Source organism: Gorilla gorilla, chromosome X (genome assembly GCF_029281585.2).
Source record: "Gorilla gorilla gorilla isolate KB3781 chromosome X, NHGRI_mGorGor1-v2.1_pri, whole genome shotgun sequence".
NCBI lineage: Eukaryota > Metazoa > Chordata > Mammalia > Primates > Hominidae > Gorilla > Gorilla gorilla.
Window position 1 is genome coordinate 21154364 of NC_073247.2, and position 26431 is coordinate 21180794.

Here is a 26431-nt window from a genome sequence, read left to right on the forward strand (position 1 = left end):
GATGGTTGTGTCTTTATGTCCCTGTCTTTCTCAGGCATCAGATGCAGGCTGCTCTGGGAAGCAGGGGACATTGGGTGAAGTGACTCTCTATAATTGTGCAGCCTCTGAGCTGTGACCTTATGGGTGGAGATGTCTGTGGACCCCATTCCAGGAGTGAGATAGCAAGTCCTTCCTTGGAAGGGGATCTTGGCAGTGCATCTTTGTGTTTGCCCAACCCTTGGAATTGCCCGTCTAATATCCACTGTTACCTTTATTTTGACTAACAGAACACCCAAATTTCATTTGCAGCTCCGGTGTTTTACATATTCTCTGCCCTGACCTCCTTCAAAGGTAGGAAGGACCAAGTAACATAGTTGGGCCAAATAGATAGAGCCATAAATTTCTAGATAGTTTTATCTAGACACGATAATTTTATCAATAAAAAAGACAAAACCTCCCAAGGATGAGTCTTTTGTCTCTTAAATTTCTCCCTTTTTCCTGCCTGGAACTTGAGACTATGAAGACAAAAGTCAGCCTAAAGAAGGCAGGGCAAGAAGCTACCTGGGTGATTTTCTCAAACAACTGTATCGGCTTGGGACTGCCAAATGCCTGGCTTCTTCTTGCACGAGAAAAATACCCCCCATCTCCACCTTCACCTTCTTTTGTTCAATTCAGTATGGTAGGGTTTCTGTTACAGGCAGCCAAATGTAGTCCTGTCCGGAACAGTATGTTAGATATGTTAGCATATACAGTAGATGTGCATTTGTGATTATTTCTTTCAGATTGAGTCCAAGTGAGAATGGTGAGTCAAAATATTTTTAAAGTTCTTTGTGCCTATTGCAAAAGCTTTACAGGAGAGTTTTACATATTTTATTTTAATCAGTAGGACATGAGATTTTCTTACTGAATTATGCCAACATTAAACATTTTTTAAAAAGACAGGGTCAACCCAAATGTCCAACAATGATAGACTGGATTAAGAAAATGTGGCACATATACACCATGGAATACTATGCAGCCATAAAAAATGATGAGTTCATGTCCTTTGTAGGGACATGGATGAAACTGGAAATCATCATTCTCAGTAAACTATCGCAAGAACAAAAAACCAAACACCGCATATTCTCACTCATAGGTGGGAATTGAACAATGAGATCACATGGACACAGGAAGGGGAATATCACACTCTGTGGACTGTTGTGGGGTGGGGGGAGGGGGGAGGGATAGCATCGGGAGATATACCTAATGCTAGATGACGAGTTAGTGGGTGCAGCGCACCAGCATGGCACATGTATACATATGTAACTAACCTGCACAATGTGCACATGTACCCTAAAACTTAAAGTATAATAAAAAAATAATAATAATAAAAAAATAAATAAAAAGACAGGGTCTTGTTCTGTCACCCAGTCTGGAGTGCAGTGACGTGATCATGGCTTGCTGCAGCCTTGACCTCCCAGGCTCAAGCAATCCTCTCACCTCAGCTTTCTGAGTAGCTGAGACCACAGGTGCTTGCCACTATGCCTAGCTACTTTTTTTTTCTATTTTTTGTAGAGATGGGGTCTCCTTATGTTGCCCATGCTGGTCTTGAACTCCTGGACTCAAGTGATCCTCCTCCCGTCGGTTCCCCAGAGTGCTAGGATTACAGGCATGAGCCACTGCTCCCAGCCAATATATTTTTTTCTTTTTGAGATGAGATCTTGCTATATTGCCTAGGCTGGTCTCAAACTTTTGGCCTTAAGTGATCTTCCTACCTCAGCCTCCTACGTAGCTGGGATTACAAAGTGCGAGGCATGTGCTGGCTAAACATTTTTTTAAAATCTCTTTTATTAGGAGAAAGAGGATAGAATCATATTGCATTCTTAAATGTATACACTTTGATAATTTATGAGGTTATAAAATATTTTTATTTCCTTTTGTCTAAATTATCTATTCACAAGTATTTTTTCCCATTTTTGTAACCAGCATTTTGGTACTTTTCTTATTAGTTTGAGCTCTTTATATAAGGATATTACTTCTGTTCCCTTTCTGACAAATATTTTCCTCCTTTTTGTTGCTTGCCTCTTAATTTCATTCTTACTACTTTTTATCTTTCAGAAGGCAGAAAATTATGTTCACAAATATAGCATCAACTATTTTGTTATTTTGTCTACGGTACTCACACCTAGACCATCCTTCCATATTTAGTGACCAAAGAAATGTACAAATCAATTTTGTCTTTTAAAAATAATTTTGCTTTTTTTCACTTGATTATTGAATTCATCTTTAATTAGTTTGTGGCATGAGGTGAGATTCAATTTTTTTTCTCAAACAGCCAATTTTCTTCATACCCATATGTTGAGTAATCTGATGGTATATGTTAAATTCATATACTGTATTATAGGAGAGACAATGCCATATGTTAAGCAAATCCCTGTCTCTTTCCCACCTTGGCACATATGAATTGAGAAAAGAAAAAGTTCAGAACAGTCTGAGCTATGTGAGGTCTGCAAAATTTATCAGGCCATACATTGTTCTTTGTATCACAAAAATACCTATCCTCTGGCTTTTTTCTGAAAAAGCTTGTTAACCCCTGGCCTAGTCTGTATTTATTTCTCTATCTTATTTGGTGGATGGATGTTGAGTATCCAGCAGAGGATTTTGAGGATCTAGCAGGATACAGAGCTACTAGATGGAGGGAATGTGTGCCCCATTTGACAGAATGGGACAAAGTTCCCTAATGACCTCACTGAATTCTGATTAGATTATGTTACACCACTGAGGTGTTCAGACTTTACATGTGTTAATTATCTGTATCTGTATTAGTTCGTTCTCACACTGCTATAAAGAACAACCTGAGACTGGGTAATTTACAAAGAAAAGAGGTTTAATTGACTCACAGTTCTGCATGGCTGGAGAGGCCTCAGGAAACTTAACGATCATGGTGTAAGGCAAAGGGGAAGCAAGCACCTTCATCACATGTTGGAGCAGGAGAAAGAGAGAGGGTGAAGGGGGAAGTGCCACACTTTGAAACCATCAGATCTCATAAAAACTCACTTACTATCACAAGAACAGCACAGGGGAAATCCGCCCCATGATCCACCTCACCTCCCACCAGCTCCCTCCCCTGACATGTGGGGATTACAATTTGACATGAGATTTGGGTGGGGACACAAAGCCAAACCATATAAATATCTATATCTATATCTATGTATATTTATACCTACATTTATATCTATACCTACACCAAAACTTATGTCCACACCTATATATCCATATCTATACCTAAATCTCTATCTGCCTGTCTAGTCTTTTTTTCTGCGCTTTGTATTCTAGTCTTGTGATATCACCGTGTTTCAAATGTTGTAGATTTTTTTTTTTACCTCTTCCTCTCCCCTTTCAAATGTAGATTTATAGTGCCTCTTCATGTGGTAGGGCCAATTTCCTTCTCCTTACACTTTTTTTTCCCACTTTTATTGGCTGTGCTTTCATGTCAATTCTTTTGGCCTAACTTTAGGATCATTTTGTCAATATCTGGAAAGAATTTCATTGAAATTGCTTCAAAAGAATTTAATTAGAGAATTGGGCTAAATCCTAAAAGACAAGTAGTCTTTATAGACAGAGAAAATAACATGTGTAAAAACTTGGAGTGTCCAGAAAACAGGAAATTTGGAGTGCTTGTTAACTCTTGGATTCATGTCTAAGGAGTGACAGGAAATGAGGGGCAGGGTGGGTGGGAGGCAAGTTATGACAATAACAACAACGACAACCCTCGGTTAGACTTTCAGCTAACTGTAATCAAGATGCTGAGAGTTGTTCAAGCATTACCTCAGTTAATCCTTCCCAAATATCTATGAGGTCAACACGATTTGCAACTCCATTTGACAAAGGAGACTTGGGCTTTGAGGTGTTAAGTAGCTGGCTAGAGATCTCTTGGCTAGCAAGTAGTAGAGTCAATATTACAATTCAATTCAGCCTGACTTCAAAAAGCAGTATTTCCAAACCGGGCTAAAACGATTCCAATACATCATGTATGCAAAAAGAAGCCATTGAAAGATTATAAGAAGAGAATCATAAGAAGAGATTTGCACTTTGTGACAATAAGGCTGTTAGCGTTATCCTTCTAAAATATGAATTCAAGAAACTAGGTATAATGGTGGCTACTTTAGCAACATCATATTCCTACTGCTTGTATAATTGAAATCTTAATGACCAGTGCTCACCACCGACTTCAGTCCTACAGTATGTGGTTACCAAGCATTCAGTCAGGCTTCCCCCTCAAACCACTTACTACATTTGAGGTGAAGTCTATTCTTTGGGTTCAGGTCCTGTGTGATCTTGGGTGAATCACTGTACCTCTTGGTGCCTCACTTTCCTCACCTGCATACTCAGAGGGAGGGACTAGAGATCTGTAAGGCAGTTTTCCCAAGTACTGCTCCATGTCAAAGGATTCCCTGGTCTAAATCGAAATGGGCAAAATAAGAACCATATACAGAGTTGTTCTTGGAAGGCAATTTACTCAATGGAAAGGACTCTCTTTTATTCTGAGATTGTACCAGTTACACTTTTGTGTTGTTAGGCATTCTTTTTAGTGCTTTGAAATGATGGTGATAGTGGATGGCATCTCTACTTGTGATGGCTTTTACTGGAATCCCTACCACTGTCTCCTTGTGATTTAACTCACAGGCCCAGGATCCTCAGGAGTGTGGGAACTACATTCTGGCAGTCTTCTAATACAATATTTTAGCTCAGTGCTGTCTAATAGAAAAATGTGAGCCATATACAGCATTTCAAATTTTCTAGTGGCCACATTATAAAAGTAGGAAGAAACATGAAATTAATTTTAATAGTGCATTTTATTTAACTCAATATATATCCATAATACAATAATTCCAACATATAGTCAATATAAAAATTATTCATGGGCCAGCTGCAGTGGCTCACACCTGTAATCCCAGCACTTTGGGAGGCCAAGGCGGGCAGATCACCTGAGGTCAGGAGTTTGAGACCTGTTGTGGGAAGTCAGGGACCCTGAATGGAGGGACCAGCTAGAGCTGAGGCAGAAGAACATAAATTGTGAAGATTTCATGGACACTTATCAGTTCCAAAAATTAATACTTTTATAATTTCTTATGCCTGTCATTACTGCAATCTCTGAACATAAATTGTGAAGATTTCATGGACATTTATCCCTTCCCCAATCAAATAGTCTTATAATTTCTTATGCCTGTCTTTACTTTAATCTCTTAATCCTGTTATCTTTGTAAGCTGAGAATGTACGTCACCTCAAGACCATTATTGTACAAATTGATTGTAAAATATGTGTGTTTAAACAATATGCAATCAGTGCACCCTGAAAAAGAACAGAATAACAGCGATTTTCAGGGAACAAGGAAAGATAACCATAAGGTCTGGCTGCCTGCAGGGTCAGGCAGAATAGAGCATATTTTTCTTCTCGCAGAAAGCCTATAGATGGATGCGTGAGGAGGAGAAATATCGCTGAATTCTTTTCCCAGCAAGGAATATTAATAATTGATACCCTGGGGAAGGAATGCATTCCTTGGGGGAGGTCTATGAATGGCCGCTCTGGGAGTGTCTGTCTCATGCTGTTGAGATAAGGACTGAAATACACTCTGGTCTCCTGCAGTACCCTCAGGCTTGCTAGAATTGGGAAATTCCATCCTGGTGAATTCTAGTCAGACTGGTTGTCTGCCCTCGAACCCTGTTTCCTGTTAAGATGTTTATCAAGACAATGTGTGCACAGCGGGACATGGACCCTCATCAGTAATTCTAATTTTGCCCTTGCATTGTGATCTTTTATTGCCCCTTGAAGCACGTGATCTTTGTGACTTACTCCCTGTTCGTACACCCCCTCCCCTTTCAAAATCCCTAATAAAAACTTGCTGGTTTTGCGGCTCGAGGTTGCCATCACGGTCCTACCGATGTGTGATGGCACCCCTGGAGGCCCAGCTGTAAAATTCTTCTCTTTGTACTCTTTCTCTTTATTTCTCAGACCAGCCAACACTTAGGGAAAATAGAAAAGAATATACATTGAAATACTGGGGGCTGGTTCCCCCGATAGAGACCAGCCTGGCCAACATGGTGAAACCCCATCTCTACTAAAAATACAACAAAAATTAGCCGGGTGTGGTGGCGGGTGCCTATAATCCCAGCTATTTGGGAGACTGAGGCATGAGAATTGCTTGAACCCAGGAGGCAGAGGCTGCAGAGAGCTGAGACCATGCCATTGAACTCCAGCCCGGGCAACAAGAATGAAACTCCGTCTCAAAAAAAAAAAATTATTCATGAGGTACTTTACATTCTTTTTTTGTAGTAAGTCTTTGAAATCTGGTGTGTATTTCACACTTACAGCATATATCACATTGAATTCACTATATTTCACATACCCCATAGTTATGTGTAGCTAGTGGCTACCATATTGAGCAGGTCAAGTCTAGAATTATAATTCAGAAGAGTGTAGCTTCAGGCATTGTATGGTGGTTTTTACATGGCTCACCTTCAACATGGTTTTTCCCAGAGCTTCATATTTCTTTCTCTTTCAGTCTTTAGTTGAATGAGACAAAAGGATAGTTCCAGGGTAACTAATCAACACTTCTTCCCCAATGATGAGTAGAAACTGAATTCACTATTCCTTCCCACTAACTCTTCCTCTAGCCTGACTTCCTTATCTCTAACGATCCTGTTTCAAGTCGTTTACGTATTCCATTATTTTCCTGCCCTTAAATTTCTATGATGCCCCCTCTGATCGATTTGTTTATAAAAAATAAATTTTGCAAGAAAGATGCAATAAGTTTGACTAAACACAATATATACTCTAACTAATTTAAGGTGTTTTAACTTTTTTTTTTTTTTTTGAGATGAGGGCTGGCTCTGTTGCCCAGGCTAGAGTGCAGTGGTATGATCATGGCTCACTGCAGCCTTGACCTCTTGGGCTCAAGTGATCCTCCTACGCTAGCCTTCCAAGTAGCTGGGACCACAGGTGTGCCCCACTGCACTTGTTTAATTTTTTTTTTTTGGAGACAGGGTCTCACTGTGTTGCCCAGGCTTGTCTTGAACTCGTGGGCTCAAGTAATTCTCCCGCCTCAGCTTCCCGAAGTGCGGGGATTATAAGCGTGAGCCACTGCACCTGGCCCTTAACTTTCACATTATTATTTTTTGACATCCAGAGGAATCCTTTAAAATAGGGATGATGGATATTAACAGTTCTAGCTTTGGAGAAAGAAATATATATTCAGAGAGGCTAAATGACTATCAGATATACATAACTTGAGTACATCTATTTTTAGGATTAGACATGTTGATATTTAAAATCTGAATGAGTATTACCATGTATGTATGTGTGTGTGCTTATATTTGGTTGATTCCTTCCACAAGTATTTATCAAGTATCTATTATGTGCTAGTCTACTGTTCTAGATGATGACTTCACACTAATAAACAGAAAGTCAGAGCTATTCCTGCCTTCCCAGAAGTTATAGTTTATTTGGAAAAACAGACACTAAACTTGCGAGGACAGTGAAGTGAATGAGAACTACGGAATGGGAGGTACAAATAGCATTAGAGAATGAAGTAGCAAAACCTAACCTCTTCTATGGTTCCTTGGGGACTCACTCAGAACCCAAGAGTTGGCATAAAGATTATTTTAACCTGAAGTCATTTGAGAGTCAACAGATGCAGAAAGAAGTCTTTGTGGAGCTTCCTTTTTCTGACTGAAAGCAGAAACTTCTGAGTAATGAGGACTGCCACAGATTCTTTCTTTGGGGCAGCCTCTACTCCCAGGAGAGAGACAAAGAGTAAACCTACCATAAATTCCCTCTCTGGGGGAGTTTCATGGCCACGAAGAAGATGGAAACACCAATCTCACTTATATAAACAAACATTATCACAAACTTTCTTATCTCCTGTTGGTTTTCCTAAAAAGCCGTTTGTTTCTTTTAAAGAAGCCTATTTGTTCTTTCCATAGAAGCCTTTTCTCCACTCTTCATTTCCCCTAACAAGCTAGGTATATAAGCCCCACATTCTAACCACCCCTCTGAGTTATACATCACTGAGCACTCCTGCATGCACAATGTGTGTGTAAATAAATTCTGTCTCTTCTGTTGGTAATCTGTTTTGTCAGTTTAAATTTGCAAGTCCCCAGGCACCAAACCTAAGAGTGTAGGGGAAAAGCTTTTCCTCTCCAACCATTTTTTTCCAGAGGAATCAACTTTTGCGAAGGGTAAGTCGGAATTAGCCTAGTTGGGTGGGAGGGATGGTGGAAAAAGTGTTCCAGGAAAACACTTGTACAAAGACCAAGAAATAAGAGAGACGAACAGTTGGGGCAAAGGACTTGAGAGATGTTCACCAGTGCTGGATTGTGAATTTTACAAAGCATGGTGAAAAAATAGATGGAGTTGAAAAATGCCTTTGCAAAAATTATAACAGTATGAAAATTATGACACTAAGAGAAATCTGACATAATTGACTCCATCTTGCCCTTAAACTGCCCTTGGTCCTCCAAATGGCCCTTGGTCATTCCTGGGCTTGGGCCAAGCTACCTTTGGGAGAAACTTAGTTTATAGTTTAAATGATAATAGCCCCTCCCCAAAATGAAACTGCCCTTGTAAAACTAATGAAAGGCCACCAGGTTAGGACGATGAGAGGGGCCTGAAGTCTGCTAAGATGTAGAGTAGTTAAATGATTATCAGCCATTATTTGGGGGGCCACAAGATTTGCAACTTCCCCAATTACTCCTGTAATTAACATTACTATTATAGAACCTAAGATTGGCCCTTTTCCTTTTTGAGACAGGTTCTCACTCTTGCTCAGGCGGCAGTGCAGTGGTGCAGTCATGGTTCACTGCAGCTGCCACCTCCTGGGCTCAAGCAATCCTTCTACCTCAGCCTCCCGAGTAGCTGGGACTATAGGCACACACCACCATGCCCAGTGAATTTTTCTGCATTTTTTGTAGAGATGGGTTTTCACCATGTTGCCCAGGCTGGTCTCAAATTCCTGGGCTCAAGCGACCCACCTGCCTTGGCCTCCCAAAGTGCTGAGATTATAGGTATGAGCCACCATGCCCAGCCTAAGATTGGCCTTTTGAGGTATCTTTTCAGGCTTTTGCATTTCTGACTATTGAATGCCCATCTTCCACATCCTTACGATTACATTCACAGCCCATCAGCAGCACCTATACCCTAGCCTCCTGCCCACCAAAGTATCTTTGAAAAACCCTAGCCTCTTAATTTTCAGGGAGTTTGATTTGAGTAATAACTCCATTTCCCACATGGTGTGGCTGGCCTTGTCAATTAAACTCTTTCTTTACTGCAATGCCATAGTCTCAGTGGACTGATTTTTGTCTCTGCAGCAGGCAAGAAGAACCCATCAGGCAATTACAGAGTTGGAGGAATAGGCAGGGGCTAGACTGTGCTGTCCAATACAGTAGCCACCAGCTCCATGTAGCTATTGATCATTTGAAATGCAGTGAGTCTGAAGTGAGAAGGGATGTAAATATAAAAATACACAGTATGAAGAAAAGCAAAATATCTCCTTAGTAAATTTTTAAATATTGATTATGTTATAGTAGGTGGTTAGTCAGACAGAAGCAGGGCAGGAGAGCCCCCCGCCACACACACACAATGAGGAATGTCAGGCAACCATCAGATGATGGTCAGGTGGTTGTTAACTGTCTCTCTAAAATAATAATTGGTTATACCCAGTGCCAGGGAAAGACAGCCTCCCAATACATAGAAAACACCTAAAACTGGTCATCAGCAGCTTCCTGATAAGATCTCAGGAGTTGGGCGAGTGGGCTCAAGCATGCACACTAAGAGGAAAAATGGCAGAATTTAACTGGTATATGACCTTCATCTAGGATCACTCGACTAGAAAAGGGAAAAATGCCTCAAGTGAGCATGTGCATCACTTCAGTAAACACACTATGCATGCAGCAACTCCCAAATGCTAGCAGGCCTCTGTGCATGTGGACAGCCCTCCCCAAGGGAAGAAGCAGGGGAGAAGAGATGCAACACTGAAGCATGCCAATATATAAAACCCCAAGTCAAAGGTCAAACAATGTACTTGAATCTCTCAAGTCACCTGCTTTGCCCTCTTCCAAGTGTACTTTACTTCCTTTCATTTCTGCTCTAAAACACCTCGATAAACTTTCACTCCTGCTCTACAACTCGCCTCAGTCTCTCACACTGCAGTTATGCCCCCTTGGTCTAAGTCTTTCTTCTGAGGAGGCAAGAATTGAGGTTGCTGCAGACCCGTACAGATTCACTGCTGCTGACAATTACATGTTGAAATGATAATAACTTGAATATATTGGGTTAAATAAAATATATTATGACAATTAATTTTAATTGTTTTAATGTTGCTACCTGAAAAATTTTGATACATATGTGGCTGGCATTATATTTCTATTGGACAGCACTGCTCTAGACCAGGAAGCACCTGGAAAGCTAAGTTAGGACTTGTTTGTAGAACAATGATGTATCCAAAAATAACATTAACTATAAGTGGTCACTATCAACAATTTTCACCCAACTATATGCTGGCTAATGATCACCTTGTTTGGAACAAACAGGTGGCTGACCTTGTCCATAATCTCTGTTTTTAAAAAGTCATTACTAGTGCAATTCCAATCTCAGTAAGAAATCTTTACTTTCTTATACATTGGCTACCCTCCTGCCTCCACTTCAATAGGCATAGGGTGTAGGAACACCTCTAGGACTCCAATACCATTTCTCCCACTTATGAAAAAGTTGAGAGATTGGAGATTCCTTTAATTCAGAAATCTACCAGGTGGTTTTGCTTTTTAGTTACAAAAATCTGCTACTCCCTCCAAGAAGTAGAAACAAAGGATTCGCAGGGCTACTCTCAGTGGGTGAAAATGCTGACTATTCTGCAAAAGGACACCACTGCCAGCTCTTAATAGCTCTTTAATGATCCGTCCAAGAATCAACATTGAAAGGACTGGATCTCAGAATGCCTCAGAGGATGTTCCCCAAATTCATATTAGTCCAAACAAAACCAAAAGAAATATTGAGAAAAACCAAAAGAAGCTTGGAACAGGGCAATTGAGGGAAGAGAATTGTCTCTGAATTAGCAGGAATCTTCAGAATAAGGAGAGAAGATGATTTATTCATGATTGCCTGTGTGCATTCATCACTGATGACTTTTTTCCATGAAAAATCTGCTCTAATGAGGCTAATTTAAAAAAAGCTCAAATATCTTTACTCATGATTCAGTGTGGTTGCTTAAAAGCACATATGACTTTTACGAATTGATTGAAGGTTTTGGTCTCTTTCTAAATATCTGGCATGGTGTCTGCGGGTGTCCTGCCAGTGGTGGTTTGTTTTTGGAGCCGTGGTTGGGCAGCAGGGGGTGGCTGTACGCTGACATGTGGTGTATGGTGATTGAAAACAGGGTTTCTCCATGACAGCACCATAGACATTTTGGACTGTCCTGTGCATTATAGAATGTTTAGCAGCATCCCTAGCCTCTACCCACCAGATGCCAGCAGCATCCCCCACATCTCAGTTGTGACAATCAAAAATGTCTCTAGAATTTGCCTAATGTCCCCTGGGGGAAAGAATCACCCCCACTCTCACTCTGTTGAGAACCACTGATGTAACCCCTTGAAATATAGTATGTAGAGGGGCATAGACTTCAAAGTATTGATGTGGGTTTCCCCAATTATTTCTTATTCCTCAGTGCTATGATGCATATCTTTAATTGCGTGTTTCTAAAATCTTTCTAGTAAGTTGAACAATGATGGAGAGAGCATGTTTTCCATTGAGCCATGACCTCATCAGGCAGGCTGAGATTTGAGCCATGGTCTGGAGGGACCATTTACCCTGGTCACATGTTGACATTCTGATGTGACACCTGCCCCGCATCCCTGCAACCATCCAGAAGAAACAGAGAAATGAAATAGCCTCATAACACCAACTTGTGTTCGCCCTTGAATTAAATGTAAATGATGATCTGCCTTAGTTTTTAAAAAACGGATCTCATTTAAATGCACAGCTTATGTCTTATATACATAGTTATGTCTTATGCACAGCTAATATCTTATGCACAGCTTATGTCTTATGCACATGGTTCTGGGCAGCCAGTTCACATTTCATAGTAAGGTAGGCTGAATTTATATGGGCATGCTATTCTGAATGTTGTACTAAAGGTGATTCAGGAAGGGTAATGGAGCACCATTTTATAGCCAGGGAATCAATATCCTCAGTGCTCCCACTTCTCACTTGTACAATCATTTCCCCATTGAAAGATATCAGAATATGCCACTACAAAATATGCTACTTTGTCATAAGGATTATTTTGAGCTGAAGGCAATTGAGAAACAGCAGATACAAAAAAAGAAGAAAAAGAAAAAAAAAACACTGCAGTTTCCTCCTTCCTCCTTCCCCGTAAAGGCAGGGAATGCAGGGAATACATTTTCCTTTGTGAAAGTGTCCCCTCTCCTTTTTTCTTGTACCAGAAAGAGGAGACAACTTCTATTACTGGAGATCACAAGAATTTAAATCTGCATAAACAAATAAACCTTACTAAAATAACCCTTGTCTTCCATTAGTTTCCTCCATGTATCTACCTTCCTACAATGTACTGCCCCTAGCAGCCCCAAACCCTTTCCTTTGACTTGTTAATTTTTCATACATTTATTTCCCTTTGCTAAAATGGTATATAAGGCCCTGGCTCTGACTACTTCTTTGAGGTTTTCACTTCATTTCTGTGAGACCCCCAATGCTCATATGAAATAAACTCCATTTTCCTTTTAATCTTCTTTTTCAAGTTTAGTTTGCAAGGCATTGGTCACTGAATCTAAGAGGTTAGAGGAAAAATGATTTTTTTCCTTCTCAACATGATGTTGGCCCTGGGAAGGGGCCACCAAGGTGGATGCACAACAGACTAAATTGACAAAACGTGCTGCAGTTGTGCAAATAAATGGGACTCATATCTTCTATCTAGGGAAAACTTTATAAACACTTTTATTCCACCATCTGGCCTCAGCACTTTGAACCATCATTAAATAACTAAATCTCTGGGCAGCTCTCCCCTTATTTTCTATAAGGAGTTGTCCTTTTGAGAAACCGTTCCATTGTAAACTGAAGGCTGCAGTTTGGAGCTTTGACCCTGTAAAATTTGTTTGGAGGCTCTCATTGGACTTATCACTTGTTTTCTCTGGCCCTGTGTTGATAAAAGGGGCTGATCTTTCCCTGGAGCAGTTACTTGAGCTTGCCCCTTTTTCCTGAGTAATTATGTTGTACTTCTTGTTGGTGTCACCCTTAGTCTCTGTGAGGCAAAATAAATTTCTGGACATCACAGAGTCTACAAATTAAGTCAGATAATCACAAATACAGTCTTCAAATATGTTAAAGAACTGTCTAGATCTTTTTACGGTGTGCAGTTTTTAGATAGACACTTGTATGTAGATTAGGAAAAGTGGCTAGCTCAATACTTTTTTTTTTTTTGAGATGGAGTTTCACTCTTGTTGCCCAGGTTGGAGTGCAATGGGGCGATCTCGGCTCACTGCAACCTCCGCCTCCTGGGTTCAAGCGATTTTCCTGCCTCAGCCACCCGAGTAGCTGGGATTACAGACATGTGCCACCACGACCGGCTAATTTTGTATTTTTAGTAGAGATGGGGTTTCTCCATGTTGGTCAGGCTGGTCTTGAACTCCCAACCTCAGGTAATCTGCCTGCCTTGGCCTCCCAAAGTACTGAGATTACAGGCGTGAGCCACCATGCCCGGCTAGCTCAATAGTTTTAATAAAGTTTTACTGTAATATAGTTGGAAGGTAAAGTTATCCTGCAACATAGCAAAAACCTGTTACAATTTTCCTTATATTTAATGTATTTTATATCTTATGGACTGTAAAAAATATGAGTATAGAAGATAGGGTAGCCAGGCATGATGCCTCATGCCTGTAATTTCAACATTTTGGGAGGCAGAGGTGGGAGAATCACTTGAGCCCAGGAGTTCAAGACCAGCTTAGGCAACATGGTGAGTCCCCATCTCTACAAAGAATACAAAAATTAGCCGGCCATGGTGGCATGCACCTCTAGTCCCAGCTACTCAGGAGGCTGAGGTGGGAGGATCACCTGAGCTCTGGGAGGTCGAGGCTACAGTGAGCTATCATGGCACCATTGCACTCCAGCCTGGGCAACACAGTGAGACCCTGTCTCAAAAAAAGAAAAAAGAAGATGATAGAATAAAAAGAAGTTTCCAAAAAGTTCTTTACATTTAGGAGAGCATGACTTCAAATGATAGATTAAGGGGCACAATCTTATGTAATTCTGGGGCAGAGAAAAGGGGAAGCAGCTTTAAGACATCTTAGGAAAAAAACTAAATTTGCCTTCAATAAATACAATTAAAGGAGAATCAAATTTTTGGCTGTTTGGAAAAAAGACCAAGTCTCTCCTACTCTATGATGATGTGGAGTCCACATGTGCAATAATAATGTTCTTTTGTGACATCGTGGGAAAAATGAATTTGGAGACTTTAGCATTACTTTAAAAAATGCCATCTACAAACAAACTATGTTGAATTATGAAGACAAAAAGTCATTTATTTTGGTAACTAAAGAGCAGCTTACAAGCCTGGACACAAACCATTGAGAATGTAGTGATGAAACACTTACTTACTTTTTTGTTTTTTTTAAATGTAAAATCCAGAACAGGCAAACCATCAAGCTGGAAAAAGAAATTAATATAACCTCACAGGCAAGAGGAAAAGTAAATACTCACTCTAAAGCAGCCGCTGTTGACGCAAGCAAAGGTTAGAGCAACATGGCTGTTTTCTAACAAAGTGTGAATCCCATTAGTGCTGAAGTGTTATCCCTTCCTTAGTTCTTACATCGCAACCAGAACAGATTTAGGATTTTACTTCCATCTGCATCTCAACGCTGGTAAATAGGACCCATGAAGATGTGCAAAAGTGGTGAAGCCATTCAAAAAACTTTGACATATACACAATAGACAGTGGCCAAAGTCTGCTCAAACACCCCTTTAGCATGCTTAGAAGGACAAAATAGGGAGTTGGCCTCCCCCAGTTTCCCAGCTTCCCCTGCGACCCCCATTGTCTCTTCCCAAATACACAATGATGGCATTCCGTGGCTGGTAAATGAGAAACGGAGCACTTGGAAAGTTTCTTTGGGAAGCTCAGAATTTAAACTTTGTTCTATTTAAAGAAGAAGGTAGAATTAGAGGAGATGCGGCAGCAGTTAAAAGAGTAAAACATCTGGAAGTTATCAACACTTGCTTATTTGTGTGCCCAGTACCAAGGTGATATACTAATTTTAATATTGTACTCAACTGGACATTGGTTGTTTATTATAGCAGCTCATATGCAAATACTTGTATTCATTTTTCCCTGGATCAAAACCTGTCAAGTATGTCTCCTAAGCCAGATTGAGTCATTGAGCAGAACCAAATAAAATCACAAAATAAAGTTACCTATTCTCATAAAGAAAACTCCAATGTAAGAAAAGCTCATACCTTGGCAAAAATTTTCAACGTGGTTGCAATCAAGTCATTTTCCAATTGCATAAGTAAATAACATTGACCACAAGAAATATTCTGCCAGAAGTACATAGTTGCTATGATTTTTAAAAATGAAAGGTGTAAAGCTAAGTGTTCAAATTCAGAATTATTGCAATCATGTTTCTGCACTGAATGCATGCAGTGAACATATAATTATGCCACTCTGCATTTAATGCAAAGAATATTTCTATCTTAAGGAAAAAGTGTCTAATTCCCAACTGCACAGAACTGTACCAACTTGCCAAGAATAAGGAAATACAAAATCCACTGGAAATAACATTTGGTTGTTCACATTAGCATTGAAGATGACTGTGGTTTTGAAATTTCCCTTTTTTTAATTACAGTGAGTAAACTATTTGGCCAACTCTCTCTGGGCAGCTCAATTTTCATACTAGCTCACTGGCCTGAAAATGAAGCTGTCAAGAGTCCTAGGTTGAATTTGTTTTTGTGAGAAGAACGTTTAGTATAGTATGTCTTCAAAAATCGTGGAGAATCTGTTCAGAAAGATGTATCTTCTTTAAACTGAGTCTGATGAATAGTTTTATTACACAAAGTGAAGAAGATCTGTGCGAAAAGTTCCTTAAAAAATTTAAATCACATATACACCAAGACATATTTTAGTTATCTTATTTATTTGTCTTTAATTACACATCCTTATCAGAATCTATGAGCAAGTTGAATAAATATCACTGTGTTTTTTGAAGGCAAACTCACATTTGCACCAACACAAATTATTTTTCAATGTTCATTTAACCACCAGGAAAGTTAGTTGATAGTTATCAAAAACTCTGTTGGACAGTTTACTCTTTTCTACAAATAATTAACATTATGGACTAAATGTTTGTGTCTTCCCCAAATTCGTATGTTGAAGCCTTAACCCCCAATGGGGTTGTATTGGAATTGGGGCTTTTATGAAGTAATTAAGGTTAAATGAGGTAATAAGGGTGAGGCTCTGATCCAGCAGGATTAGTTTCCTTATAAGAAGAGACACCACAGAGCTTGTTCTCTCTCCACGAGGACACACTGTGGAAAGGTCATGTGAGGCTGCAGCGAGCCAGGAAGTGAGTTCTCACCTAAAATGGAATCTGTGGACACCTTGATCTTGGACTTTCCAGCCTCCAGAACTGTGAAAAAAATGTCTGCTGTTTAAGCCATCCAGTCTGTAGTATTTTGTTATGGCAGTCCAAGATGACTAATACAATGAACAACATAATTTATTACTAGAGATATATTTTAGTTAGTAACTTGTCACTACATTAGGGTTTCAGGAGCAAACAAAAAGTGTGCCAAGATTCAAGAAGAAAAAGTAACCAAAAATCATGCCATCAGCACCTTTAATCTTTAAGTATTATTACTATTTCTTACTAAAATGGTACAGTTTGAAAAATCCACACAATTAAATGTGGTATTTAGCTACCAACTTATACATTTCACTAAGTAACTGCAAAATATAAGCAGATAGTTGTTAAGTTTATTATATCAGGCTGGGTGCAGTGGCTTATGCCTGTAATCTCAGCACTTAGGGAGGCTGAGGCGGGAGGACCACCTGAGGCCAGGAGTTCGAGACCAGCCTGGCCAACATAGTGAAACCCCATCACTACTAAAAATACAAAAAATTAGCCGGGTGCAGTGGTGCGCAACCATAGTCCCAGCTACTCGGGAGGCTGAGGCAGGAGAATTGCTTGAACCCGGGAGGTGGAGGTTGCAGTGAGCCGAGATCATGTCATTGGACTCCAGCCTGGGCGACAGAGTGAGAGTCTGTTTAAAAAAAAGTTTATTATATCTAAAGACAGATTTTTAGCCCTTGAAGGCAATATTTAATACATTCTTTTTGTACACAAAAATAAAGGCAATAGAGAATTCATAAAGTAAGATGTGATTGAAGAATTTTAGAGGTGCTTTGAATCCTTTTTTCCAATATAATTTTCTCATTTTAAAAACAAGAAAGACCAAATAGTGGATGAAAAAGTTCAAAATAGTTCCTTTTTCTTCGAAAATCAACACATACTGACTAATGCCAATTCCGTTTCATCTCCAGTGTCTGATGAATGAAATGAGGTTTATCCTAATATAAATACCTAAAACAAATCTATTGCTAAAACATCTCTTGGAGAGTTGTTATAATATAACTTTCGTTGGTAGACTAGTTATTGCCTATTGTACCAAAACCATATGATGTTAGTTTTATAGGAAAAGAAGATGTAAGTGAATGTTTTAAAACCAATGAATAATGGAGTACTTAGCCCAATCCCTCTCCCTACCCAGTGCCTTGTCCAATAGGCAAAATAACCTGTCAGTCACCTTACTTTTTAAAGTGGTTATAAAGTCTTCCTATTTATACTTTACTGCTTCTACTTAACTGTGACATTTTAAAGGTACATTTAGCTTTAAGCTTCACTTATTATGTCATTAGCAGGTCAACGTTTTCTTATGACTTTTTTTCCTGAAGAAAAACACAGTTTAACGAGAGCTCAGGGACTACTGCATTGTTACTGTGTGGTGACTGTTAGTAACACATCAAAGGGAATAGCCATATTCAAAATGGCCTCCCACTCCTCTTGTCACCAGTAGCTCTGCCTCCCAGCCTTTATGGGCCCCCAGACTCTTCTGAATGTTGTTGTGGTTTGCTTTTTTGAAGCCAGCAAAACTCCATCGAGCTGGTATATCATGTGAAATAACAGCAAAAGTTACAACAGAATCCAAATGTCATTGCATCAACAAATATTATGGTATTATTGTAAAAGGAGATGAGTCAAGAAATATATATTATATATATATGTATGTGTATATATATGTATGTGTGTGTGTGTGTATATATATATATATATATATAGAGAGAGAGAGAGAGAGAGAGAGAGAGAGATGGAGTCTCGCTCTGTCACCCAGGCTGGAGTGCAGTGGCACGATCTAGGCTCACTCCAACCTCTGCCTCCTGGGTTTAAGCATTTCTCTGCCTCAGCCTCTCAAGTAGTCGGGATCACAGGCACGTGCCACCACGCCCGGCTAATTTTTGTATTTTTAGTAGAGACAGGGTTTCACCATATTGGCCAGGCTGGTCTTGAACTCCTGACCTCGTGATCCACCCGCCTTGGCCTCCCAAAGTGCTGGGATTACAGGCATGAGCCACCACACCCAGCCGAGACAACAAATATGAAACTCAAAGAATGACAGAGAAAGAAAAAAGAAGATAATAATCACCTAGCCTTTTTTCTTTTATGATTTTATTTTGTTCTGATTGTCAAAACATTGTTACATTTAATTTGCTAAACCTTGTTAAGCAGTAGGTGGCTATTGGATAAACTTTAATAGGAAATTTGAGACTTTATTAAATCCCTTTGTTACTATGAAGTCAATGTAAGTTTTATGGTATTCTGGGATTAACTTTTTGCATCTTAAAAATACAGACAACTATGAAAACTGTATCTAGGTGAGTGAACTTGATTTCTCCCAGTATGCCTACTGCAGTTTCTACCTCCAAAAGGCTACATCATCTTGAGCAGGTTGCTTGATATCTCTAAAACCATGTTTCACATTTTGTTTCAAAAGTCCTACTCCGTAAATATCGTTGAGAAGATTAAATGAGACCATGCGCATCTTTAACTCTGTGCCTGGTACATGATAAAAACCCAGGAAACATTGGTTCCTTTCTTCTTAGTAATAATAAAAGAATATTTATTGAGGCCGTCAGCCACTACACTGAGCATTCTACATGCTTCATCACATTTAACCTTACAACAGCTCCATGAAGTTGGCACTTACTATCCCCAACTTACAAATGAGAAGACTGAGGCCTAGAAAGATGGAGTCACTTGCTTAAGAATGCATTTGAGCTAAGCTGTAGAGCTAAGGTTTTAACTCCAAATCCTGCCTTACCCATTGGCTAAGTATAGCCCCACTGGCCAATCTGCTAATTAGGGGGGGCTCAGTCCACTTATTCATTGAACAAATATTATTGGGTACATACTATGTTTTAGGTACTTTACGAATTGCTGAAGATGCAATGATGAGTAAAGCAAACATGACTTTCATCCTCATGGAACTCACAACCTAGCCCAGGGTTTTTCAACTTTGGTGCTATTGACATTTGGGGCTGGACAATTCCTTGTTATGGGGACTGCTGTCCTATGCATTGTAGGATGTTTAGCAGCATCTCTGGTTTCCACCCACTAGATGTTAAGAGCAAGACCTTCCCCAACCCAAGTTGTGACAATAAAAAATATCTCCAGACATTGTCAAATGCTTCCTGAGGAAGGGGTGGGGGGTGTGTGAAATGAGAACCACTGCTTAATATTGTGAATACAATATTAAACATTAAGAGGTTTGTGCCTAAAAAATTAGGGAACCTCTACTTAGCCTGGGGAAGCAAGGGAAATCTAGGGTCTCTTGTAAAATACAGTGTCTTTCTAGAAAAGTAAAAATAATCATAGTTGATATGGTTTGGCTGTGTCCCTACCCAAATCTCATGTTGAATTGTAGCTCCCATAATCCCCACATATCATGGGAGGGACCTGGTGGGAGGCAACTGAATCATGGGGGTAGTTACACCCACGCTGCTGTTCTCGTGATAGTGAATTCTCACGAGATCTGATGGTTTTATAAAGCGTTTTTCCCCCTTTTGCTTGGCACTTCTCATTGCTGCCACCAGGTGAAGAAGGATGTGTTTGCTTCCCTTTCCACTATGATTGTAAGTTTCCTCAGGCCTCCCCCAGCTATGCTGAACTGTGAGTCAATTAAACCTATTTCCTTTATAAATTACCCCGTCCTGGGTATGTCTTTATTAGCAGCATAAGAATGGACTATTACAATAGTCATATACCATAATGTAGAGTCTGACATACAACAAACACCTCACAAAAAGGTTTCACATTATTTTATTGAAAACTTTCCTGAAACTATCTCTAGCTTAGAAAAGGAAGCCAATCAAATTTGCTCGATAGAAATATGTTTTATAGTCAGCTTATCCAAATCAGGGTGTTCCGTGCATTACTATATTTTCAAAAGAAAATCAAGGATTATAAAGACATAGTGACTCATAATTGGGTCTAACTATAGCATTATAATTGTGTAGGTGAGGAAAGCATGCAATTTGAGAAGGCTAGAATCAAGGTCTTGCTAGGTTTGATACGTCCAGGTTTATCATAGTGTTTTCAGGTTGATGATGTTGTTACTTCTGGCAGATTAACTCTTGCGATCTAAAATTTACACAACAAAAATTTTATTTCTTGTTCATGCAATAGTCCCACATGGATGATCCTGGTTTTTCAGGTCTTCTGAGAGGCTTCCCTCTACACAGCAACTCATAGACCTGAACTTCAACAATCTTATGGCTCTGCCTTCCTTTAGGTACTTGGAGTTCTTGCTTTCACCGTGGAAGGGGAAGAAAGAATATGGGGACTGCAGTGGAATTTTTACAGACCGTGACTAGAATTCTGATATTCCATTGGTTTAAAACTCAGTCACATGACTCAGTCACATGACTACCACTAAATGCAAGGGAGGCTGAAAAATAGAGTCCAGGTGTGTGTCTAGAAGAGAAGGGAGGACTGTTTGGTGAACATCCAGCTATACTTTGCCAATATGATCAAAATCACTTTCCTTGCCAAAAAGCCATACCTTATCTAATTTTCAGATTTATAAAATCAGTATTGATAAAATCAGAAATATTCTGTGAGGACTAATGAAAGATATATAACTTACATTCTTCCCAAATACCTTGTGCTATGCACGTATCTGATACCTGGAGAATAATACACTATGCTAATTTATAGCTCCGTTATGAATAGACATATTTTTAATCCGTGGCAGACATGATGTAGTCAATCTGTTATCATTCATTAGAGAAAGGAGAATGTGCTTTGCGGTCCAGAGTTCATGTCCCCCAGCACTGGTGTAATATTTTCTTTTGCTCTCAATGTGTGAATTATTAAAAATAAGCTAGCTACAATGTCATCATTTTTGATTATATCAAAAAAGAAGGCAGAGACAGGGCTGCTTCCAATCTGTGAAGTTATTTAGCATTTAATATTCCCTTCGGGAAATCAATATGATTTGGGGGAGATTATTTATATACCACTAGTCAAGTGTGGTTTAAATAAATGCACCGTGTTGGTAGAGCCATGTGAATGAATCTTCAATGTCAAGACCTTACTATTGTATAAAGAGATATTATCATAAATCAGCTAAAAGGAAAATGGTTAGTAAAAATTATCTGGTCATTTTCCTGATATAGATGACTATATTAGGTTCTGTTTTTCTGGTATTTGTTCAGATCATAAAAATGAATGTCTGGGCACTGTATACCACACATTAACATTTATTAGTTATTTAAAATGTATATTCTATGAAACTTATTTTATTTTGGGGAAGTGAAATATGGGCTGGTAGTTCAGACAGGTATATATAATTCATGATTTTTTAACCAGTTAAGTAAAAAAGAATTAACTGAATGGTAACAAAATAACTCCCACTGTTAAGCAGTCAGGGTGCATTCTGCATAATTCAGGATACAAATAAATTCCTTCCAGGCTTGATGGAAGTTCAGAGCAGAGGAGGATGGTTACCAGGGCAAAAAGAAAAGGGGAAATGAGGGAAGTCTAGGGTCTCTGAGTTAAGCCACACATTGGTTAGCTTCTCCGTAGGCCGCTTCACTGGAATTCTGACTCCTATTACAGGAAACAGAAATTCCTGGGAGAAACAAGACAAAAGTGCGACTAAAGGGATGGACTCTTCCAAAGCAACCTCGAGGGTGTATGCGGAGTGAGAGCATGCAAGCCTCACTTGAAACAGAGGGTCAACACTGGCTTTCGTTTTCTCTATTTAGCTGGTTCTCAGAAACAATGGGTATATCCTGCTTTAAACAACTAGAGCATGGAACCAGAGGAATACATTATTTGGTTATTACCAAATTTACAAAGGGATTCCACTCCTTATCCAGACATTCACTATAAAATGAATATCTAGTGAATTTTCCCTGGAGCCAACAAAAAACATTTTGGCTTACAAAAATTATTTTCACATATTTAGGTTGAACCATATGGAATTGTGGATATCTGATCATTTGTGACTAGCAAAAATGGCAGTTTCTTAAGGTTAACCTTAAGATCTAGCTTTCTAGGAACATATCCTTTGTATAAAGTAAGATGCGTCCTGCTGAGTAACTTTACAATACATCTGATGGGGAGACATTTTAATGGTGTAAAATAATTCAAAGGGTATTATTTCAAGGTTCAAAAATCTCCAATGTTCTGACTTCCAACTCTCTTTGGTATGAGTGCTCAAGAAGTTTTTAACCTAAAAGTTGACATTGTCCAATCATTAAGTGATTGGGCCAATTTGCAACAACAGCAATAACCAAAAAGGTAGATCAGCCATTGGCTTCAAAAAAGAACAAGAAGTTGTTAGCTGATGGTATCTTTCCTTTTCCACTGTTAGAAATATCATGTGTGCAATGAACTGCATGGTTGTTATTATAGAGTTCCGGGTCTTTTAATATCTGGGAGAGACAGAACAGCAGGCTTCAGGCGGGTTAGGCGAGTTTTGCCCTTTCTGGCTCATTTGTCTAAGAAAGAATTTGGTGACTTGACAAGTTTCTAGAAGTAGATGAATATTACTTGAGTGAATGCAGCCAGAGGCAGTTAGCAAATTCTGACCACCATCATAGTTGTCACCCACTGAAATTGAAACTTGAGTCCAAATTTATACAAGTGGATTCACTTACATGGTACAGAATTCACATGCTGTTTATTAACTATCACTGGGTCCTTTTTTCTGAACCCTGTACATTTTTGGATGGCATGATATTTTGGTAGTTGTAATCCTCTTGTGACAGGTTATAAGAGCCAGTTAAAACTTTCTTGTTTTGTTCTAACTCAGTATACCCAGCTTTAATTGCAATGACGATTTTGATTCAAAAGACAAACTTCAGGAAAGGAAGTGAAAAAGTCAGCAAGTCTGGAGAAGGTTGGAAGAGGGAGTGTGTGTAGGATGTGGGGAGAGAGAAAGACAGCAGATTCTTCTTCTTTTTTAAAGGAATTATTCACTTCTCAATGAGACAGCTCATTTTAACTGCCCCGAATTTATGGGTCTAACCACTGGGGGAAGATTATGTGTCTGGGGTTGTCTGGGGAAAGAAGCTACCTGGCGGTCCAACATTCACGGTCAATTGTTATTACAGGTGTGGGAACTTGTTGCTGGCAATGAGAGAATTCCTAGGGCAGGAAATTCAGATGGGGGTTGGTTCATTGATGGGGTGGTCGGGAGGCAGCCAAAGCCCTATGCCAGTAATGGGTTTAGGTAGCTACTGGAGCTAGTATTTTCTGCTCTGTAATCTAGAAGGATGCCACAATCCAACATTTCTCTATAGAAATGCATGGCCTATTTCATGTATCCATTGACTTTACTTTGCCCAGCAGTTACACTCAAATAACAAGCAGCCAATATTTTCTTTATAGACAAATTGGCTTATACTGGGTTATAGTAATTAATAAGTTACATATATTACATAATCACATAATCAATAAGTTACATAAATTAATAAGTACATATATTATATATATATATGGATGGAGAAATTACTTTTTAAAAAACTTGTACCTATTTGTAATCCCACCAACCAAATGAGAGTTATTAGCTTGTTTTGAGAGATTCCAGCTAGGCCACTCTTACTTTGGAGGAGACCAGGGCATGTTCCCCAAATTCTTTCCTTCTTTCCTTTCTTCCTTTATCCCTCCCTCTTGCTGACAAACATTGACTGATCACATTCAAACACTGGACACAAAGTCTTCAATCACATTAGTCAGCATGTGTGGGAGAGTAAAAATTTCATATGTTCTCTTATTTTGTCTTCTTACATAATCCATATAAATATCATAGAAAATTCCAACATGCTGACTTTCAATCCCCCTTTCCCAGATGCTTTTCACATCTGGAAGTCACACAAATTCTTGTGTCAGACCATGCTCCTCAATTTTTCTCTGGAAATAGTCACCATAACTGTGGGAGACAGAAACCGGCCATGTCTTTTCTTTAGCCTGACTGCCGCACTCATTAAATGGCTCTTCATCTTTTCTCCTCCTCAATGATGGCACTATGGCGCCTCCTCTCCACATCCCCACCCCCAGCCTCAGGTTTAGGCAGTGAAGAGACAAGAGTGCATGGTTATGCAGTGGAACCTTTTAGTACCCTTCCTCCCTTACTTCAGACTCTGTATTGTATTAATGAGCTATTGTGATGGTGCTTTAAGAAGCCAGGATGAACAACGGCCTTCTTGTCAAGGAAAGTGACAGTCAATTAATGAAGGTTTTCTGTATTGTTTTAAGTAGGAAAGCCTCCAAATAGCTTTTCAATTGGTGAGAGGAACTTCAGAGCTCACCCTCGTTCCAGAATACTCTGACAAGTTTCAAATTATTAATGGACCTCTTTCAGGCCTCTGTAACTTTTGGGCTTTTATAGTGTCTACTAAAGTCAAGCAAACTGCTCCAATAATTATAAGTTAATAAAACACATTGAGGTGTATATGACATGAAACATGATTAAAACACTCCCAGCCATATTGACCCCATATACAATAGGAACAGTTCAGGAATTCTGGCTGTGCCTCTTTCAAGTAGCCCAAAGTAAAATTACACTGTATTTCAATTGTGGTTTTCATCTCCTTTCATGATTTTCCCCTCTTAGAAAAAAAAAGAAGGAGCAAATATTAGGATCATCAAGTTGATGAATTAAAGAATCAAGATGCAATAGGCAGTGTATAAAGGTTTGTAGTGACCAAAGGTTGAAAGTGAAGCTCAAGTACATTATAGTGGCATGTTCTTACGAATGTATCTTCTAATGCTTTTCTATATTTTAGTGACCTGTGAATGATTTAATGAAGTGGGTCTCAACAAGGGGTTATTTTTTCCCTGCAAAGGACATCTGGCAATGTCTAGAACATTTTTGGTTACAACTCAGTGGGAGAAGAGTGTTACTGGCATCCACTGGGTAGAGGACAGAAATGCTGCTACACAATATGCAGGACAGCCTCCCACACTAAAGAATTACCGGCCCCAATTATCGATAATGCCAAGGTTGAGAAACTCTGATTTATGTACATCCAATTCAGTTTGTTGGATTCAAAGTCCATATTTAAATAATTATTTCAAGCATTATCAGCAGTGACAGTTAAAAGTAGGTAGTCTGACATGAGTAGGGTAGGAGAGGGTCCCCTTTACCCCCAGGAATGTCAGGTGACCATCAGGTGATGGTCAGGCAGTTGTTAACTGTCTCTCTAAAATGATAACTGGTCACAACTGGCAGCGGGGAAAGAGTCTCCCAATAGATAGAAAACACCTGAGGCTGATGATCAGCGCTTCCCGATAAGATCTCAGGAGTTGGGCAAGTAGGCTCAAGCATGTACAATAAGAGGCAAAATGGTGGAGTTTAATGGGTATATGACCTTCTTTTAGGAATGCGGGACTGGTAAGGGAAGAACACCTCAAGTGAGCATGTGCACAACTTCAGCAAACACACTGCGTATATGGCCCCTCCTAAGCGCTGGCAGGTCACCGTGCAAGCAGACAGCCCACTCCAAGGGAAGAATCAGAGGAGAAGAAATACAAACCCTGGAACCAAGCCAACGTATAAAACCCCAAGTCAAGGGCCAAATGGGGCACTTGGATCTCTCGAGTCACCCACTTGGTCCTCTTCCAAGTGTACTTTGCTTCCTTTCATTCCTGCTCTAAAATCTTTGAACTTTCACTTCTGCTCTCAAAATGTGGTTCTCTCAGCAGGAGCACCACCTGGGAAATTGTTAGAAATACAGATTCTGGAGCCCCACTCCAGACATACGGAATCAGAAACTCTAGGGTATGTTCACTGTGCTTTATTTATTATTTCTTTTCTTTCTTTCTTTTTTATTTTTTGAGATGGAGTCTTGCTCTG

At 39.5% G+C, this 26431-nt stretch overlaps 1 protein-coding gene across 4 annotated transcripts in view; it reads right to left on the minus strand.

Moving 5' to 3' along the window:
* The window catches only part of MID1 (midline 1), a 388305-nt gene that overhangs the window by 240902 nt on the left and 120972 nt on the right, over positions 1-26431 (minus strand). The window lies entirely within an intron of this gene.